This window comes from Haliotis rubra, unplaced genomic scaffold, assembly GCF_003918875.1.
Source record: "Haliotis rubra isolate DU_JTF1 unplaced genomic scaffold, ASM391887v1 Scf7, whole genome shotgun sequence".
NCBI classification, from domain to species: Eukaryota; Metazoa; Mollusca; class Gastropoda; order Lepetellida; family Haliotidae; genus Haliotis; species Haliotis rubra.
The window spans coordinates 1,521,139-1,538,780 of NW_025767412.1; the positions used below are offsets into that span (position 1 = coordinate 1,521,139).

Consider the following 17,642-nt stretch of genomic DNA (forward strand, 5'->3'; position numbering starts at 1 on the left):
GAAAAAGTACTTTAACGCACTGATGGGACCGCCGTCAATGATCTCTTATTTAACAAGACATCATATATTCAACATCTCTGAAATATTTCAAATTATTCAAAAAGGAAATGAATTAAAGGAACATTAACAATATAAAAAAGATCCTTTAAAGAGATGAAAGATAATATGTAGCACTTCTGAGAGTAAAATCGACACAATCAGGCAATATGTGCATATCTGTGAATCTCTCATCACAAGGGACACAGAATGGAGGATGCTCACTATTTGATAAATATTCATGTGTAATTAACGTATTGCCAATCCGACATCGTATCATTATAACTTCATCATGTCTTGAATGGCATGCTATGTATGTGTAACCTAATTATAAGTTTACTTTTAACCACTTGCGTGAACCATCTTTGTTGTATCGAACTAAGAACATATTCTTAATGCATTGTTTAAAATCACTGTAGGGAATTATAAGGTGAGACAAAGACTTATTAAGAGCTACTTTGGTTGTATCATTAGCTCTTTTAACCTGGAATACCAACACAACTAGGTTACCAACAAATTACGATATCGTATTGGCCAGTGGCAAGAGTAGTGTATGTTTCTAAGACATGGGTACAATGTGTGAAGCCCATTTCTGGTGTCCCCCGCCGTGATATTGCTGGAATATTGCTAAAAGCGGCGTAAAACTAAACTCACTCACTCACTCTAAGACATCAAGAAGTAGGGGATGATTCGAGTTGACATTTTAAGTGCCTGTAGGCATGATAAGGACTCAGGGAAAATGATGAAGTGATTACATACTCTTTGTTTCTGGATATATTCCAAGTTTTTTGGATAGCCTTGGCCTCAGCAGAACATATGGAGCTATGGTCTGGTAATCTTGAAGAAACTGTGTTTGATCCAATGATGGAGGCACAGGCAACCTTGGAAGATAGAGCGATGAGAATCGTATTTAGATCTTAATTGGACATGTTCTTGCTTAAAGATAAACTGGTTTGTATCCATTCTTTTAAATTAGTAAGTGTGAGGTCAACCCCTGGTATAATTGCCAAGGAGGCGTAGTCATTCATCGGCATGGTGCAACTGTATCAAGGTTTATATTTGCTGCTGTTATATGAGGATTTATTCTGATCACCGTAAAGATTGTGGTGATATTCCATGAGTGAGTGAGTGAGGTGAGTGAGGAGTGAGTTAACAGGTGGGTGTTTGTATAACACAGTTTTAGTAGAAAACCAGCCATATTAATGTTTAAAACAGACAATGTTTCAGTAGATTATTCAGTATAAATTATAGCTAGACTATAGACCACAAGCAACTAAATCTAGACCACCTTACTGGGGATACTGGTCACAATCGGTGTTCTGTCTCCTGCATGCTTTCCTTGTAGGATATACGCCGTCACGTTGTTTACCAGTGTGTGCAATGCTAACCAATATTAAATTATCAAAATATTATCAAGGAATTAACACACTAGCTGATGATACATATCTTGATCCAGATGGACTTACGTGCCACTGTCTGTCGGATAAGAATTTTACACTGAAAACATCTTTATTACATTAAGAACGTTTCTGTTCTAACACTGTTATCAAGCACCTGAGAACGTACACCGAACCTACATCGAGACGTCGACGTCGCTCTCACTGTAATAAAGACGTTGTTCATTTTTATATTGTCATCCTTCCTTACTGCTCCAACTTCTAAATGCCTCTCAAAGAAAAGTACTTTAACGCACTGATGGGACCGCCGTCAATGATCTCTTATTTAACAAGACATCATATATTCAACATGTCTGAAATATTTCAAATTATTCAAAAAGGAAATGAATTAAAGGAACATTAACAATATAAAAAAGATCCTTTAAAGAGATGAAAGATAATATGTAGCACTTCTGAGAGTAAAATCGACACAATCAGGCAATATGTGCATATCTGTGAATCTCTCATCACAAGGGACACAGAATGGAGGATGCTCACTATTTGATAAATATTCATGTGTAATTAACGTATTGCCAATCCGACATCGTATCATTATAACTTCATCATGTCTTGAATGGCATGCTATGTATGTGTAACCTAATTATAAGTTTACTTTTAACCACTTGCGTGAACCATCTTTGTTGTATCGAACTAAGAACATATTCTTAATGCATTGTTTAAAATCACTGTAGGGAATTATAAGGTGAGACAAAGACTTATTAAGAGCTACTTTGGTTGTATCATTAGCTCTTTTAACCTGGAATACCAACACAACTAGGTTACCAACAAATTACGATATCGTATTGGCCAGTGGCAAGAGTAGTGTATGTTTCTAAGACATGGGTACAATGTGTGAAGCCCATTTCTGGTGTCCCCCGCCGTGATATTGCTGGAATATTGCTAAAAGCGGCGTAAAACTAAACTCTCACTCACTCACTCTAAGACATCAAGAAGTAGGGATGATTCGAGTTGACATTTTAAGTGCCTGTGCCTGTAGGCATGATAAGGACTCAGGGAAAATGATGAAGTGATTACATACTCTTTGTTTCTGGATATATTCCAAGTTTTTTGGATAGCCTTGGCCTCAGCAGAACATATGGAGCTATGGTCTGGTAATCTTGAAGAAACTGTGTTTGATCCAATGATGGAGGCACAGGCAACCTTGGAAGATAGAGCGATGAGAATCGTATTTAGATCTTAATTGGACATGTTCTTGCTTAAAGATAAACTGGTTTGTATCCATTCTTTTAAATTAGTAAGTGTGAGGTCAACCCCTGGTATAATTGCCAAGGAGGCGTAGTCATTCATCGGCATGGTGCAACTGTATCAAGGTTTATATTTGCTGCTGTTATATGAGGATTTATTCTGATCCTAGTTTAGTTTGGAATGAATGAATTCATATTGAGGGTTAAAAACTAATCATAGGCAGGATTTAATTTTGATTTAGTGATATATTGTTATGCAATATTAACGGACGCTGTTGTAAAGATGACTCATCAACCTCTCCATACAGACTGTCAATAGAGGACGCCCTGAAAGCTCCGAGACAAAGCTTCAAGCCCTGGTGATGTACTGAATCTAGTTTTTGTTAGTAGCTTTTACAGCATCCATCTGTAACCGTAGTCCAGTTTTGGTCGGATCAAGTATCTGTATAAATGAAGATGGGTTATATCCCCACTTAGAGCTTAATCGAATTTCAGCAAGTCTAGTGTTTTGGGCACTTTGCCTTGAGATATGGCAAACATGACAGGTGAAGATAGAAAATAACGCCCAAGAACTTGGTCTCTTCAACTATTTTGATTGGTGTGCCAGATAGAATACATTCTGGGTCCTTTAGCCGCCTGTATTTTACTGCAGAATTGTATACAATTAGTCTTAGATTTTGTGAATCTGAAGAGGTTACCAGGCGAGCGTTTGTGGATTTCATTGCGACAATTGCAGTTGCCTCTCAATGACGTGCATGTTTTTACCGCAATAATATATGTTACAGTCGCCTACAAATAGCGATCCGTCAAGTCAATCATTTAACCGTTTTGACAGACTGTTTATGTTGGTACCTAATACGGTAAGAGACAAAATACTGCCTTGAGACTACCTGTTGCTTATTTACAACAGTATTTTTACACAGGATTCAAGACGTACTAAATGATCAATAGTACTTCTATTTCTCAGGAAACCACATTGAATTTTTGTGATAAGATCATTTATTCCAAAATACCAAACTAATCAAGTATAAACTTTTCGTTCCATGGTTTTATAGACAACTTGTTGAAGATACTGGGCGATAATTTGAGGGATCTATATGATGCCAATCTGGCTTTGCTATGGTTTCTACACTGGCATTGTTGCATGGCGGGGGAAAATTTCCTGAAATCCATATTTGATGAAATATATGTTAAAGGGTCTCGAAACACGAATCAAGCAAATGCTTCGAAAGCTGGTAATGCATCGTATCAGCTCGCAGTATCAGGAGCTTGATCCAGGGCGGTATGTAACTCATCCAGGGAAAATGCATGGTTAGACTCACCATTGATTGAAACAAAATGTACTTTTTTCTTCAGTTGTTTCTGATATTTATTAAACTCAAGAACAAAATTAGAAGATGAAGTATTTTTGGGTAGTATTCCACCTTGCTTATAGTGGTCAGTTTTATCAGTTAATGGCTTGTTACCTAGTTACGTAAAAAGAAGAATGCGATCCTTTGCTTTTGAATTTTTTTGGTCATATTCCACACATTTGCCACAGTAGTGCAAGAATTTTGCGAAGATATAGCACCTCAAAGATTAACAATTACTTTCTTTAAAGAACGTAGTGCCTTGGCATTTGTAATTTTATCATGATAGTAAATGTGAACTGTAGGGTGACGGCGGTGTTTTTCCTTACTTTACTTTCGTTCCTGATTGCATTCCTTATTAAACCAGTGGTTTATGTATGTGCGGATTTGCATACGAATTAGGTATTGGTTGATAAGATATATCATTGAGCTGTGAAAGTCAGCGCTGCTACTGCATCTATGAGAGATAATGTCAAGTGTTAAATACGTTCCAGGGGCAGGATGTAAATAGATCTTTGAATCATCATTATATATGCAACTGGGTCTGATTGAACCTCTGTGCAAGAGGCTGATGAACTTTTTTGTTTGTGATTTTCACATTGTGACCTATTTATCTGTCACCCAAGACATGACAGTTTGACATGAAACAGAATTCTTTGTTACTGTGAGAACAGTTGAAACCTGAGCAGGACGGGACGAAGAAACTGCCGCGGAATAGATGCAAGCAGTTGTTAGAGTCTGATTTGGAACTACAGGTTTGCTTCGTAAGAAGAGATATTGTTTGTGTTTTATTTTAGGATTTTGGATTGATGTTCAAAATTGGAGCAGGATTATGGTGATGCTAAATGCTGTCTATCAGAGTTGGCGCACTTGATGTTATCAGTGCATTCATAGCTCTCGTAAGCCCCGTTGCAACGGGTCCAAATAGTATTGTAATTGACGGTCTTAGCACCATGTCCGAATGTTTGGCATTCAGAGCATTGGAGTGGGTTTGGCATATATACTTCCACACCGTTGTTAAGGTAACCGACTGTAATTGATTTTGGGAGAGTTGAGAAAGCAGTGGTGAACAAGCATGTTTTGGTTTTTGTGATAATGTTTTCCTGTTTCTTAGTGAAATGTTTCACACGCCTTGATGTCTTAATGCAGCAGAAATGTCATCTTCTGCCTTGACATTTTACCCGATCTCGGAACTACCTATACATGAGTTGAGTGAACACACTACTGATATCTCATAAGCTGATTTCCCTTTCATAAACGCCATTACTCCAACGGATTGCCGCGAAGGACGATCACTGAGTGAGTGAGTATGAGAGTGACTGTTGCTTAACGCCGCACAAGCACTTTTCCTTGTCAATTGATATTTAGGCTTCTGTATTTGTGTGCCATTATCGTAGTCTAACAAGCTTCAGTTCACCTATTTTACCTGTTGGGAATGTCCGACTCATTGAGATTGTGAAGTTATACAACAGTACGATTATTCCTGGAAATGACCATTCATAAGAGACTTTGCTATTTCGACGATACAATTAAAGAATGACAATATGTGTGAAAAGGGTTATCACGCATGAATGTAATTAATTTTTATTATGTATGTATGTATGTATGTGCGTGCGTGCTTGCCTGCGTGCCTGTGTGCCTACGTGCGTGCGTTCGAGCGTGCGTGTGTGTATGTATGACTATGTTTTGGACGATATGTATCTAGTATTAGAAATAGACATGTATACTCATGATAATCGTTTCCGATGATTCAAGTACCGAAATGTTAAGGAACGGCATTTAACAAACAGTATTTGCTCACAAGTATGTGCGATGATCATTGTCACGATACGGTCATTCTTTTCAGGTTTCTTCACATGAAAATTGCTCGCACGTGTATTGCACTGTTGGTGAAATTCATTCTTTAACAACACAAAACGTTCAAATGAAAGAATATCGGGTGTTAAGGCTTCTGCTTGGTTGAACATGTCATCGTATGTACTGCTCATTGTTGATCAGGCGTTTCCTTATTCGTTGTCCTCTATGATTTACAAACAATAAAACGTAGTATATATGTCTTGGCACATTTTGCAAGCACATATCATGTGGATATCACAAGCTTGTATTGCACTGTTGGTGATGAAAAGAATAAAGATGAACATCTAAAATGTGTGTATATCAGGGGACGATGAGAGAAAGAGAGAGACACTATGACACGAGTATGGTCAGACTGTTTGCTCATGAGTCCATGATTGTCTGTTGTAGGTGCTGCTGACGACACAGAAGGACTGAACGAAGATTCGTTTGAATCAAAGGATTTTCCACTGCCATCAGACTTAAAACGAGAATGGAAAACAATGTTTCCGGATCAGAAGTACCGACATGTTGGAATAGGAAAACGGACTCTGGACTTCTTTCGCTTTCACAGTAAAATCGGGAAACGTCTGGATCTCCTTACCCTAATTAAAAGCAATCTACATCAATCAGGTGACATTCTCAGGAAGAGCTACAGACCAAACCCAAATGAAAGATCGGCCTATAGATTTGGGTCACCCATTGCGCCCGTAAGGAGGTCACTCCGGACCCGGAACTACGGTCTGCGCATGGCTAATAGTCGAATGCCAGGTGTCTACCGAGGCGCACGGTCACAAGTTGATCCAATGATGCTTCTGTTGGGATTAGGGAAATAGAAATCGGATCTCAGAAACAGTCAGTTTGACGAGTTATTGAAGTATCGTGTTCTCCAAGAACGTTCGAACATTGGAATGTCTACGGTACTGGTTAACCTGCGAGTCGGATATTATATATTACATATTATTACATGTATAATCCTGTGTATAAAACATGCCCAATCACGAGTTTGTTTAACTGAACTTAAGAAGGAAATATCTTGTCAATTTGATTTCGTAATCACTCACTTCTTGAAAACTAATGACATCATGAATCTGCGTTATAGGAGTAGGAATGGTTTCGTTGCCAAAGAAACCGTCAAATACTATGTTTGTAAACAACTGTCAAAATTTAGGATAATTGTGACAGAGAATAGATATTGTCTCATTCCTCTACGTACCAGTAAGCAATGTGTTGATTGCATAGACAAAAGAACAAGAACGGACGGTTAGGCCCAATGAAGCTTTCGTTATTGAAGAGCCTGATAGTTATATTATCAGTGAAATAGAACATTTAATGTCACAAATCTGCTTTCAAAATCGTTTATTACTGGTTATCAGAGCAGTTGGAGCTTTTGTCAACTCAATATTCTGTGAATCCAGAGTAAGTTATATTCAATAGCGTTTTGCTTTATCTGGAAATTGCAATTTCCATGAACATGTAAGTTAATTCCTATATCTCATATGATAGTATTGACATTTATTATAGCCCGTACTGAAATACAGGGCATAGGTGGACATTAAGTATCATTATATATGGAGACAGACAACAGGAGAAGTAATGTCAACGCTGCCCAGCGATAAATGTAATATTTGCATGACGGAACTTGCTTGTTTAGTTCCATTGCGTTGATAATTTGTGTAGGTGCTCGTAATGACGTCAGGTCTCACCGGTGCACTGTTGCGAATAATTTCATATGACGTCACCCACTGTTATTTGTGCCCAAAGGAATTTATTCCCGGAGCTGGTCTCTCTGGAAACATTTGTGTTTCACAAAAATGGCGCGACAATGGGTTAAATACCGCAGAGAGCTGTTCAAGGATATAATGCTCTTGGATCGAATCTCTAGTTCTTCACGATCATATTTGTTTGGTTTCAGTGGGTGATAAACGTCCTTGTCTTTGGCCTAACCACGGATTTTATTTGACAGGACGTACCATAACAGAAATATCGTTCAAAATAGACGTTAAGTTTATGATCTACCCATTCTTAGATGGAATGTCTAATTCTGCACCATTAATAGTTCTTGATCAGCTTGAGAGTTTCAGAAGGTGGTTAACTTGGATATCTTTAGACTTACCTCCCCAACATACCATAAAAGGGGAGTTAACTTCATTGTCTTACTATACCTCTTGTGTACGCTGTGGTGCCATCATGGTAGCGACTCATGGAGACATCTATATGATATTGTTGAAATCGGTTTGTTTGTTTATTTGTTGTTTTACCCTAAACAATCCAGTGACTGACATCATGGCAAGATTCAGCCAAGTGCTTGTGTGTACCCTTATTATGTGTGGTAAAACCGAACAAACTTCACATACCTAAAATACCACCTGTGCACACACTTTAGATGTACTGAAAATGGCAACAGGTATCTTTGAAACGGATATGCAAACGTATTATTGACATATTAAGCAAACATTTTCTGCAATGCAGTGTCAAATGTGCTTTCAATGCATGTGTTCCTCATCGCTATTCTAATCAAATGTGTCGACCTACGGTTGCATCCTAATATAAATTTCATAATAACAACATGAATAGTCGAACGGCTACAGTACGTAAGTAATGTAAGACTTCTACTCATTTTGAGTTATTTGTTTGTGCATGTGAGCATTTTATTTATTTATTTATTTATTTATTTATTTATTTATTTATTTATTTATTTATTTATTTATTTATTTATTTATTTATTTATTTATTTATTTATTTATTTATTTATTTATAGTTCACTTTTAAAAAATAAGGATAGCTTTTGTGTTATAGTCTGTAGAAATTTCAGTTTTTTAAGCAAGGGTATTGTATTGGAGACAGAAAGACTACGTTTCTTTCTTTGCCAACGATCAACCTTCTGAAAAAAAAACGGCCTTGCAAGTGTTTTAATAGTTTTAGCCTTTGCCAAGCATAGTTCTTAGGGTCAGATGTCCGGTAGAAATGGCGCCAAGGAAGTACGGCATTGTATGCCAGAATTGCGCCAGCGCTGCTCCTGCTGTGTTACCGGTAATATCTACCGATACCTTATAATTGCAAAAGTGAATCGATTAACTTTTTTATTTGTTTCCTGTGTGTTTGGTGTGTGGTAGAACTGAATAGTAACCATGACAGCGAGAGACCACTAACACGCTCCTTGACATTTTATTGCAGGCGACATATTTGTTAATCATTTCTATTTATAAAGCCACGTATCCAAGATCCCCTTGAACCCTTGCATGAGTACTAGTATACTGTGTAGAGCGCAAACATTGACACTGGTGTCCAGTTCTTTTGTCTGTCTATTAAACAAGACTCGAGATCAGAATCGTTTGATTGTAAAAATGACCACTTTTACATATATTCATTGTAGTTGAACAATGTTGTATTCTTAACTGTACGTTGACTGAAGTGTTTCAGTGTGGGATCTGAGAGCATATACCCGAATGTTCACACAGTACATGACTTTTAGTCATTAAGTTAAGCCATGGCGAATGCATTTTAATTCGAAGTACAATTCCACAATTATCAGCCTTTCATATAGGGCGAGGTGTTCTTATGCACGCAGCCCCCATTATTTCCAGTAACGAAATAACAAGTGATTAGAACTAAAGCGGTGAAACCCACGTACTCCGGACACTGCTGGAAGCGTGTAAATCGCATGGATTTACCAGTGTCCGGATTAGCGCATCATTTGTACAGATTAATATACCCTATGTACCTTTGTACGTTAAGGGGATCCTGAAAACTAATTACCTGGATTTAATTCCCTCTATCGATTGGTAATTTACAGTTATTCACTTCCTTGCTCACTCCCTCTCCGTGTTGGGTAGGGTTCACAGCAGATTTGCTAACTGGTACTAATATATATTTCTGATGTGTAGTTGTACATGTCAACGTCGAAGTATTATCATATATGGATCATTATTTGCTTAACGTCCTCTTTATGTAACTATGTTTGTGCATCGTGTTGTACCGTGATCCTCATTAAGAGAACTCGCTGACATAAAATATAAATATAAAATGAGAATACAATGCGCACATTTGTTTCAAACCACGTATTCTTGCAGCCACACGTACCAAGATGATTCCGACCCCGTCTTTAATTTATTCATCTGAAAGTTCTGTCCACTAATTTACTATGCGTTGTTTGTTTATTTTTCCTGTCATGTGACTTACACCTTGTCATCTATAATAGTTTGTTCATTAAATACAGAAAGAGTATGGCACATTTGTTTCTTCGACATTTCATGTATCTCCGAGTACCATTCTAAAGGCCAATAAATGATGGTTTGGGGACTTTATGTCTTTGTTCGTTGTTTACAGTAATTGAGTGAGTGAGTTTAGTTTTACGCCGCACTCAGCAATATTCCAGCTATATGGTGGCGTTCTGTAAATAATCGAGTCTGGACCAGACGATCCAGTGATCAACAGCATGAGCATCGATCTGCGCAATTGGGAACCGATGACACGTGTCAACCAAGTCAGCGAGCCCGACCACCCGATCCCGTTAGTTGCCTCTTACGACAAGCATGGGTTACTGAAGATCAATATTCTACCCCGGACCTTCAAGGGTATTACAGTAATTGAGTGGAGCGTTCTCCAAGTACACTAGACGTAACATCTGTTGTCATCTTAAAGGGAGCATCACGCCCTTGCGTTCAGCTTTCACGCTCTTGCTCTTATTCTGCCTGGCCGGTCTGTTTAAGGGTTCGTTTTGTAAAGCCTAGGACCCGGATTCGTTTCCAACCACAGGTAAAATGTGTGAAGCTCATTTCCTGTGACGACCCGTGAAGATACGGGTAAGAATTCGCCTTGTCGTAAGAGGTGACTAACGGAATCGAGTAGTCAAACTCGCTGCCTTGGTTGACACATGTCATCATATCCCAATTGCGTAGATCGATGCTCATGATATAGGTCACTGGATTGTCTGGCCCAGACTCGATTGTTTGCTGAGTTAAACAACAACAATCAGTCAGTCCCTGTGCCGTCCGGCAGGACTTTACTGGAAAATATACTACCCAGCAAAATTTAGACTCACTAGTGTAAATGTAGCCACTTCAGTCAACTGTTCTAAACTAGATTTTGCTAAATATTCCATAATGTTTAAAGGTACTGCTTACACATGAACTGATGTATTGTAAATCAAATTCGTAACGTTGAAAAAATTATTTTCATGAGTTCAATAAATCATGAAACTCAGTGAAAATTGGCGAATTCTTAACAAAACTTTACACCAAACCACAGCTGTTCACATGCACGATATTTGAACATGTTTTTCAGAAAATTGATATATGATCCTCGTGCAGTTCATCTGCATAAGGTTTGCAGATGGCTCCCCAAAGTTAGTGGAGAAATTCATCTTCGATGTAACCATATACATATGCATAACATATAGTGAGCGCTTTAAGTGAGTCTAAACTTTTGATGGGTAGTATGAATAAAAAAGAGTTGGAATGCCATACTCACAAATGTTCTGCCTTTGTCACAAAACGTAATTGTACACGTATGATAAGAGTTATTCATTAACTTTTAAATTGTTACACATCATCAACTTTGAACTTGCGTTTGAGGTGTTGCCAGGACTACACATCAACCGAGGTCAGGTAATCATGTGACGGAGTGCTGGGAAGTGTCATGAGAATGTATCTCACAAATGGCTAGGAAGAAATGTTTACAGCACATGAACCCAGACACCATTTGGAGGATGAGCCGTTAGTGCACACACTAATAAGTACATGCACACGAATCGTGACGTGCGTCCTCGGTAAGCGACTTAGTTCAAATGCACCTCTTCACGTGTCACGGATTGAGCACCTAGCATGTGAGGTGGGTGTCAAAACCATGGTATTTACTTTCCTCCTCAGAAGCACACGGATCCACTCAGTATAAATATACTCATGCCAATAATGGTTGTCACCCCGTTCAATTTTTTTAATTGGAGAGGGGTGGGGTGGGGTGTGAGGTGTGTGTGGGGTTGGGGTGGGAGGGGGGGGGGGGGTGACAACCATTATTGGCATGAGTATATGAACAACATTTGAGCCGAGATATCTGAATGAGAGCAGTGTATGAATTTATTTAAAACATTTAGCATGTAAAATCATCAAAATCTTCCCTTGCAACTGTAACCACGTGGTCTGAACAAGGAGTCATAAAATAGTTCATCAGCTCCAACGAAGGCCTCAAAATCTCTCAAATGAATGAACAAATTATCCACTTGTAGGATATGACGTCTCCTTGAAGATAATATAATATTTCGTTCTGCCTTTATGCGAGTGTTCATTGTGAGCTATTATTTTGAAACGGGAAATTCAATTAATTTACGGTATAGTGTAATTGAAATACATTTAGGACAACCACCCCCGTGACATTATTAAATGGCGACAAGGGGCATCTTCATGGCCTTACACGTGAATGAAGGTATGGACGACATTCACTCCTCCCTCTTGTGTAGACTGTCAACATGTGTACGTGACGTTCACGGAGGATGTCGTCCTTTTCCGCCATACGGTCGGCAGGTGTAGTCGCCTACAGCACGCCGCAGGTTAACTGCCGCCTAATTCAAACCGCAGCTTCCGCCAAGTTTCCTGGCCACTGTGCCTATGTTTGATCATTCACACTAATTATGCTTTAAGACACTATTCATTCACAATAATCTACTACGACCCCAATTATGTAAAGTCATTATTTGATTATTAGATCAAATCACCTTGGAATTTCTTATAACTAAGAAATAACGATTTCATGGATCACGTTTAACACGTAGGCACATGAACCATGGATTATGTGCATTAACTTACGAATATACATTTTCATTATTTCATGCTTTAACATCTGAGAAAACAAGTGGAATGTAAATACAAATTGTCAACACGAGAGAATAACCATTCTCATTTACAATATAGATACCATAAAGTGTGTCCTATATTGTACTTCCCAACTTCTAAAATGCCACTCAAAGAAATCATTCTCATTTATCCGACGAAAACAATATGTAAGGCGTAAAGTCAAAACAACGGTGTAAAGTATTTGAATGGATCCCTGATCATCAGTGATGACATCAGAGGATGGCGAAGGAGAAAGCATTAATAATTATTAATTATAAAATTATAAATATAGTCGGCTGATATTATGTACCTGTTTATCAGTTAACAGTTTAGGATTCCAAAAACAAATTTTAAATGTTGCTAATTTACCTTTGTCATGATTGAACAAAGTCAATATATGTTAGTGTCCAGTGTACGTGATATGGCGAAACATCCTCCTTTGCCCTCTTTGGTAAATAAGGAAGTCAGTCAAAGCATCCCTGATCATATAAAACGCGTTGATGTACGAGGTTAGGCGTAAATGCAACAGGCAGCTACCTTAGGTGAGCATGAAGCTGATCCTCGTGACCATTCTCTTGGGTACATTGACTCAACAGTGTATATCACAGCTGGATTTTAATTTCGGCACGAGAAATGACGATTGTCTGTGTGGCCTCGACGTGACCTTAAACTGTCCTACGTTGCCCCGCCGTGGCTGTGAACCTGTTCGGCGTCCATGTGGCTGCTGTCCCGAGTGTGCGACAAGGAGAGGTGCTATCTGCAACAGTTTTACTGCCCCGTAAGTGTTAAAGCTATTGTACGAAACACCAAATATTACAAAAGAGCTGCTATTTCTACGCAAGTGGTATATTTACCAGTTCAAATATATTTGGGGGCTTTAATTGTATTTGAAGTTTTGAAGAACTTAAAGGTCACATAAACCCTAGGGGGTACAAATACATAAATCACTAACTGGCATCGTTATAAATGAAACCCCGTTATTAAAACTACTCATTTCGACCTTTAATTGACTTAAATCGACCTTTTTGACAACAGTGCACAATTCTCACCCGCGAACGAAATTTCAACCAATCAGAGCGGCGCGCCTCTGTGACGTCATATGAGGAATAGCTTTGAGAGCCGATGCAGAATTCATCTACATTTTAGGGGGTAAATTATCGTGTTTACAGGCTTGTATAAACCTGAAATCGTGACAATTGTTGTGGAAAATGAAAGCTATATGTTCTCGCAATCTACTGTCATTTAATTTTGTCTCCTGCTTTGCCTAGTTTCCGAGTTACAACTTGTTTTCATAGACGATTCTGTCAAAATCGATTGGTGTCGTTAGGCCCTATTTGTATAATGACTGATCCAAATTGATCTCATTTCTGTGTTGTTTTACCTCGATATTTAATCATGTCATGTAAAAATCTGTTTGTATTCTCAAAACAGTGTCGGCCCATAAGTTTTCACATGCAATACAGCAATTAATTCTCCCTCGTTGTAACCCGTGTTAGGTGGTATAAACCTACACATGTTATTTGTCATCTTTCACTTGATGGTCAGTTAATGAATTTATAACAGGTATAATTAGTGGTAACACACTTAGATTACCCGACAAAGGTTCCCATTTGGCATTTCTTGTGTCTGGAGTAAATATTCAACATTATAAACATCGATCAAAGGATTAACCGATAACACGCTGATTGATTAATTACTTTTATCTTACACAGCGGAATTGTCAAAAGGTAGTGTTTATGTATGTAGATTTACTAATCTATACTGAATACACTCTGTCGTGTCGGTGTCTGCGTAAAAACAACGTCCTTCTTTCAAAGGGTTAACCTGCAATACATTGATTGATTGCCCATTATTGGCTAACTAAATTACTGTTTTTAAAGAAAGGCGGACATTATGCAATTAGTTGCCAGGTGTGCTATCTTGGGGTGACCAATGAGACTATACACCAATACCTGAAAAGAGTTATCACTTTTTCGTATATTAAACTGTTAAAAGACAAATCATTTGGAACAGTTTTGAGGATATTGATGGATACATTCCTCGAACAAGGTAATGGCCTGATATTGTTCCTATAACTTTAATCTGTTTTAATTTTAATATTTGCATTTTGTTTTTATTCATTTGTCGTAGCATTCAACAGAATCATTGTTTTCGCCGTGAAGTGTAATGAGACAGACAACATGCACTAGGGTGTGTGTGCGAATTATGATTCACATTGGCAAACTATAAAATGTCTAGATATTACAGTTCTGTTATAAATTCACTATAAGTATCAGCAGATCGTCTGCTTTTTATTTAGTTTCAAAATGCATACAAGTGTGATAATAAACTAATTAGGATTATAAGACCAAATATAAAGACGCACATTGACTAGTTTCTACATACTGGTGAGTGGACATTAACCATGGGAATGTAGCAAGAAATTTATCGCGCAGTATTGTGACTTCGACCCCCACCTAGCTTCCGTGGAAGAAATCGTTATGTTATAAGTTGTGTCATGCAAAATCCGTTTGGTTATGATTCAAATACATATTTAACAACGAGTAGAAAGTAGTCTTGATTTTCTAACTTGATGAAAACAAACTATAATCTCATTAATTCTAAATGATTTTTTTATTTTTAAAAATGGCGGCGCCCTGTCGGGAAAATCCGCCAGTCTGAGGATATATGGTATTGTCCAGGTTTGTTTTGATATGGCGAAACATCCTCCTTTTCTCTTTGGTAAATATGTATTTCAGTCAAAGCATCCCTGATCATATAAAACGCGTTGATGTAATTTCTCTTAGGCGTAAATGCAACAGGCTAGCTACCTTAGGTGAGCATGAAGCTGATCCTCAACCTCATTCTTCTTGGAAGACATTGACTCAACAAGTTGTGTATCAAAATCAGCTGGATTCATTACATTTCGGCACGAGAAATGACGATTCTTTAACTTCCGTGAAGCGATCTCGACGTGACCTTAAGATATCGTTTCACTGTCCTAACGCTCGCTTCCACGCCACAAACTAAACCTGTTCACGGCGTCCATGTGGAAATCTGCTGTCCCGAGTGTGCGACAATTGAGAGGTGCTATCTGCAACAGTTTTACTGCCCCGTAAGTGTTAAAGCTATTGTACGAAACACCAAATATTACAAAAGAGCTGAAAATCGTTCTCAAATGACAAGTGGTATATTTACAGAGTTCAAACCTGTCTTATATTTTGGGGGCTTTAATTGGCGACTTTTTTTAGTCGCTCGGAACTTAAGGTCCAAAAGCTACATTTGGTCCTGAGGATAACCACAAATTATATAATGGTTGAAATATTCATCACCATTTACAGGGGTTCTGTTCAGAAGTAAAGATGATCGAGTCACATATGTAATGTCTGGGAGTTAAAAACCAGGATGAAACTCCATCCCACATTTACTGGAATGGTTACTAATCCAATAAAATGTAATTCCATATACAACATTTCCACCCAAATATTAAAATATGTCACATTTGGCCACTTTCTGAAAGGCACTAATATATTCCTACTTGAAATGGTCATCCCTTGTACGGAGCAAAAGAAGCACCTGATCGGTGTGCTAATTTTTTAACACCCAGGGTTATCTTAATACTAAGGATATCCCTTGTTTATCTGTATCTATATACTTATATTATTTAAGTATTGTTATTTAGCACGTAGTTTTATATATATAATTTACAATATTACCAGTTTCCTAAGAACAGATGGCGACATCTATAATATGGAAAATCTGTGTTTCAGGTGCGGTAAAATTTATTGTGTGTTCACAACAACGGAACTGTTGCAAAGAAAAACATTCGATGGAACGAGTTTGATTTCGTTGGTACATGTAGGAGACTGTAAGTTTGCTGTCTTTCTTATTGTGCCGACTGTATGTCTTTCTGTCAGTCTCTCGCGTTTAACTATTCGTTCAAAGAAAGTATACACCTATGTTTGATGGTGACGGGAAAACAAACTGGGAATTAAGAAATGGTTTTATGGATGTCAACTTCTACTTTAGAAGGAACACAACGTTTCGGAGTATATCCTTACTCCTTCATCGGGAGGATGAAACTAACCTCAATCCACCTGATGAAGGGGTAACGTGAGTGAATGAGTTTAGTTTTACGCCGCAGACAGCAATATTCCAGCGATATGGCTGCCTGAAGAGGTACGGATATACTCCGAAACGTTGTGTTCCTCACAAAAAAGAAGTTGACATCCATAAAACTCTCTTCCTCATGTGTATCACTTCTAAAAGCCATTGAAAGACCAGAAATGGTTATTTGATGGTGATGTTGATGGTCGATGTTACATGCATATGAACGGTTATCTCACACAGCCTCTAAGCAGTATTTTATCATCTTATTATCGAGTTTACACCTCCCATTGCCAGACGGTTTTGGAAGTATCTCACAGCGACATCGCCATTGCATGTACAAATTCAGAAGCTTTGTCGAGGGTGGTTGTTCTCTACCGTTGACGTTTTACAGTGTGTGTGAGTTGGGTTTACGCCGCTTTAAGCAATATTCAAGCAATATCATGGCGAGGGTCACCAGAAATGGGCTTCAGACATTGTACCCATATGGGGAATCGAATCCAGGCTTCGGCGTGAAAAGCGAACGCTTTAACCACCTGGCTACCCCACCGCCTTTTCTGTTTACAACTTCACAGTACAAACTTGCATGTGGGCCCAAACTAGTGTTAGCGCTGACTATCTATTTGAAGCTGAAAAAGGGGATCTCCTATGCTTGTCGCAACGTGACTAGCTGGATGGAGTGGTCAGACATGGTTGATACATGTCAAAGTATCCCGTTAGGTCGATGGACATGAAGTCAATGACATGACTGCCTGGTCCATATTAGAGTATTTACAAACATCATCATATAACCCAAATATTGCTGAGTGCGGCGTTGAACAACAACAACAACAACAACAACAACAACAACAACAACAATAACAACAA

General features: G+C 38.3%; 1 long non-coding RNA gene across 1 annotated transcript in view; it reads left to right on the forward strand.

The window, feature by feature from the left end:
- LOC124258696 overlaps positions 1-17,642 on the forward strand; it is an 80,383-nt gene that overhangs the window by 58,854 nt on the left and 3,887 nt on the right. Inside the window, exon 3 of the long non-coding RNA XR_006893655.1 lies at positions 6,271-7,008. This is a non-coding gene — a long non-coding RNA (uncharacterized LOC124258696). The remainder of the gene's footprint in view (positions 1-6,270; positions 7,009-17,642) is intronic.